This window comes from Centruroides vittatus, unplaced genomic scaffold (genome assembly GCF_030686945.1).
Source record: "Centruroides vittatus isolate TY-2023 unplaced genomic scaffold, ASM3068694v2 contig_1807, whole genome shotgun sequence".
NCBI classification, from domain to species: Eukaryota; Metazoa; Arthropoda; class Arachnida; order Scorpiones; family Buthidae; genus Centruroides; species Centruroides vittatus.
In genome coordinates this window covers 38273-43479 of record NW_027121107.1, presented here as the reverse complement: position 1 = coordinate 43479, position 5207 = coordinate 38273, and positions in this window count along the sequence as shown.

Genomic DNA, 5207 nt, shown 5'->3' with positions numbered 1-5207 from the left:
AAACTTTTCTGTGAAATTAAACTTCTCATACCTAACTAATTTTAATTACACAAACATATCTATATAAGCAGTGGTGATATTCGAAATATTTAACAAAGGGTTCGCTAGCAGAAAATTTTTCCCTGACAATCACCGACAAACGAAATGGAAGTTTTGGCTAAAAATAAATACAATACCTTTTCTTGCGATATATCTAATAATCAGTGGCTTATTTGGAACGTAACGAGCTCTGGGCGGAGAACAGGAATAATAGCATATTAGTGCTATCGACCTTTCTTTTTTTAGGCAGAAAAATTTTTCACCCCGAATGGCACTACTCATAGTAAACAGATGTCATCATCTTTTGTAATACAATATCCTTTTCATTTCGCTGTCCATAGCCCGACAAGTGTTCCACGGCCATCTTGTATTATCTCGCGCGCGTGGGATTCTGGGATCTCTCTTATGACTTGATCTAGTTTCAAGAACTCTCTTGAATCGATCGCGATTAAACCTCTTTTCAGTCGAGATTGAAACGGTCGAGAGAGATCGCAGCAAGACATAGTCCCCGACATTGCTCACAATCTAGATTGAAATGCTCGGTGCGAACGGGGGTATAAGGCTCTAGTTTAGTAGTATTACAGAGTATAATACGTATATTTTAATATATTAAAAAAAAAGAAAAACAAAACCACTCAGAAATATTCCGTGTGTTTAACAAGGTTCGGGAAACTGAAAATTTTACCAACGGGTTCGGCCGAACCTGTGCGAACCCGCTGAATATTACCACTGTATATAAGTAAAAAAATCCGGCAACGACCTGCATAACTTTCCCGGCTGTAATGAGAATTTTTAAAAAATAACTTTTATATTATTAATCAAATTAAATAAATTAAATTGCGTGTGGAACCATCTGTTACGAGATTCAGTTATAAAAACATTTTTACTAATTATTATAATATGGCAAAAAGCTGAACCTTGAAGGTAGAGACAAGTTTTATAAAAAATATTTTAGATACTAATAAGGAGTAAAATCGTCATTAGATCCCCGATATCACAAGTGACCCAACTATATCTCACTACCCTTCGACGTTTAACCAATAAAATTTAATAGCACCAATGCCCTTTATACACAAGTTATCTTACCAAATTTCGTTTATTAATGTTTACTCCATCCTAAGATATTAAACGAAATAGACGTCAACACACGCAAACGCACACTTATACACACATCCCCCCACACACATACATATTTTGGCTATTAGTTTTTTGAATTTTGGGTTCATGGGTGTCGAAACATTACGATTTTAAAACCGGGAAGGTCAAATATGACACGATTACAGTATTATATTATAACAACCGGTAATGTAACCCATGTTACATTCAAACAGTCAGGAAAGTAACAAAAAAGTAAAAATTTCAGATACAATACTTTCCCGTGTTATAACAACTGGAAAAGTAACAGATCAACTAACTAATCTCTTAATTTCAAAACACTCACATTTAAAAACTTAATTATATAACAGACTTTCGGCTATAACAAACACCTCCTCGCCTGGATTATTCTGTTAAATCGAGGTTTTACTGTATTATATTTAAAAACTCAATGCAGTATATAAAATTATTATCCTAATTTATTTTATCAGAAATGATTTAGTTATAATTATTAAATGTAATTATATACTGTTGTGAATACAAATAACTAATAACGGGATTTTTATTTAATAACGATAGAATGATAAGTACTAACAAGCAATCATTTATTGCGACATCATCACAATGCGGGATGCAATTTTTTAATCATGTTTTTAATTTATTTAATTTAAAATATATGGTCTTCACCTTTAATTAGTAGTGTCTTGTCTCTGCGCATTATACTTTTCCTTTAATAATAAAGTTGTGCCTGTCATCTAACACCTTCGAAGGAAAATTTGAATTGGAATAACCGTGACGTATGGTTTACATCATACATTTGTATATAGTTAATCGAGGTCTATTTCTAAGCCATCCATGTTTGGTCTTATCTTTCATATATCTAACTATCTTCTCGAGATTAAGAAAGCACAGTCAAATAGGAAAACAGATAAATAATAGTGGAAATTTTTATTCAAATTGCAGCCCCATAACTATATATTAATTAAGAAAAAAAAGAAATGTTAGTCTCACGGAAAAATCACGTAAATTTTCATGTTATAGACAAAATCGAAGCATAAATCTACAATCGCAAGTTTAAAAATAAAATTAGTTTTTTAGGGATTTTTGAATTTAAAAAGTTTTAAATACTACATAAATGATTTATTACTGTTATTTTATATACTATATATTGCATCATAAGATGTGAACAACTTACAATTTGATATTTTATAATCACTAACTTAAGTTTGATGAATACAACTGATTATTTTAATAATTGATAATCGCTGAGAATTTTTAATAGTTAATAAATAATTATAACGTAAAATATTATATATTAAAATATAATGAACTGTACACTCCGTACTTTAAAATTAAGTCAGTTATCAAAATCATAGATAAAACTATACATTTATATATATACATATATTTTTTTTACTATTAAATAGAGATTCTTATATCTTAGTGAAACGAAACTTGCTTCAAAAAATCTATACAAACTTTACTGTTTAAAACCAATATAATAAATGACGAGATAATAAAATTAAAATCAGAAACGTATAATTAGTTCAGCGTACAGTACATGTGGTTGCAACAATAATGAAACTAATTAAGCAAAACTCGTTGCTATTGGAGGAAATGTCACTGTTGGAAGCAACAGTTTAATGGTACTAATTCTACATTATAGTATAAATAGCAGAAATTTGTTAAATAATTTTTAAGAGCATACACTAATACATTTTACCATAACGGTAAAAACGTTTCTATTAATACTTTCTTTACTGAAAAAAAACTTGAAAATATGAAATTCTTGCTAATTGTGTCATTGACAATAATGTCGTGTTTCATGGGTATGTTTACTTTTATATGTCCATTTGATTAAACGAATAAAATTTATACATTTAGAGTGGCATATATGCGATTTTTACATTTTCATTTCAGAAATGAAAGAAGTGTACGCAGGAACGGCAGGAAATTATCCCTATAATTTTCAAGGAATTTATTACATATGCGCAGTACACGATGAGTGTATACGCGACTGCAGGATACATGGTGTGAGTTATGGCTACTGCTACCTTGGAGTTTGCTACTGCGAACGTTTAGCTGACGAAGATATAGATTTCTGGGATGTAATAAAAAAACAATGCACTTATATGTAAAATCAAAATCGTTATTGTCTTACAATAGCGATTATTCTTTCTAATAGATTATCTCCGGGAATAATGTAACTAAAAACTGGAATAAAAGTGACATTAAATTAAAGTTGTGTATTCCTATTTTCATTTTGTGGAAATTATACGTAAAAGATATATAATTTTAAGTGAAAGAAATTTTTTATAATAATAATAAATAAAAATAACAAACAATTGCTATAAAGACTTTCCAAAAGGAAAAAGAACGAAACTTGATATCTGATTATAGCACATTTGAAATGTTTTTCTATTTTCATATAATTATTAATCATATTCTTATAAAAAAAAACTTCTAAATTCTAATTCGGATAAGTATGTTATTCAGAAAATTATAAAGCTGTATGTAAAGGCATACAATTAAATACATATAATAATACATTCAATGTCGATTTTTTAAAGTTTCCTTTAAATCGATATAACTATAGAAATACTTTCTATAATTTTATTGTTGTGGTCTTATTACGACTTTCAAAATTTTATTTTAAGGTCCTTTAGGCGCAATTTCTTTCTCATTAGATGCAAGTTAAAGAATATCTCTATAAATATTAGCTAACATTGGAAAGATTGTGCTTTACTATTTGTTAAAACCATCCTTTCCTTTAAAATTTCATTGTTATAATTGTGAATAAATTTGTTTCAATTTTGTTATTGCACTCAATCTGAAAAGAAAATAGAATTGGCTTCTTTATATTGATTTCTCTGTTCAAATTAATAGTAAAAATTTTATTATTAAACAATTTCTCCTCATTACTACAAAAGGGTATAACTAAGTATAAACTATAAGTGTTTCACGTAAAATCTTATAGCCTGGTCGTATTCTTTCGATTTGTTTTTGTCAATAACTTCTTATTTAGAAGCACAGAAAATTTGAACTATTATTAAACTAAATTATTAAATTCTTACGCGTTACTGGTGCAAAATAATAACCATTAATCTTATTTATTAAACATCATTGTCCTGTAAATAACTTAGAATTTATACAAATTTTTGCCTTATAATAAAGTTTTTAGATTTTAGTATCACTATAAAATGAATATTATCACAGAACTTTTGACATCATTTTCGTCATTTCTGAAGTTTTAAAGTAAAATTAAGTAAAATTTTGAAAAATAGTCTTCAGATTTTACAATCGTAGTAAATGGCTTCCCAAAATGTTTTTAATTTAGAAATTACTAAAATTATTTAGACTAATTCACTGACTTTGAAATGAATGATGTAGATTTTAATTAAAAAAAAGTATATTCCAGTAAATATATTTTCATTAGTTAATATGAGATGTTATTAAAAAACAATACATATACATAAAATCTATTTCATGGAATGCCGGATTAACTGGAAATAATCGATTAATAATCAGTGAAAGAAATAATAAGATACTTTAATTATTTGTTATTTATTTCTCAACCACTGTTATATTTTAGTATAAGTAGAGCTCCTCCCATCACTTCAGAGTTTCGTCGCAAGTCTTGTAATGTTCTCTCCATGGCTTCGAGTGATTTTTTATGTGCCATTGTGCATTCGTCCCAGAAGATAATTTTAGCTTGTTTTAGAAGTTCACCCCGTCCAGACTTTCTTGAAATTATACATACCGGGAATTGTTCTCCGGCTATATTCAACGGTAATTTTAGGGTCGAATGGGCAGTTCGTCTCCTTTCCATAAGTGTGGCTGCAATACCGGATGATGCCAGTGCAAGTGCGATGTGTTGTTTAGCTCGTATTTCCGCCAGCAATAGATTTATTAGAAACGTTTTCTCGGTGCCGCCTAGTGTGTCCAAGTAAATAATTCCGCCAGTGTTGTTGTTGATCTGGTTCATGATAACGTTGTAATTTTTTTTTTTTTTTGATTGTCATTGACGAGTGGTTTGTTGCGAGCAATGTATTGAAGTAGTTCGTTGATGTTGT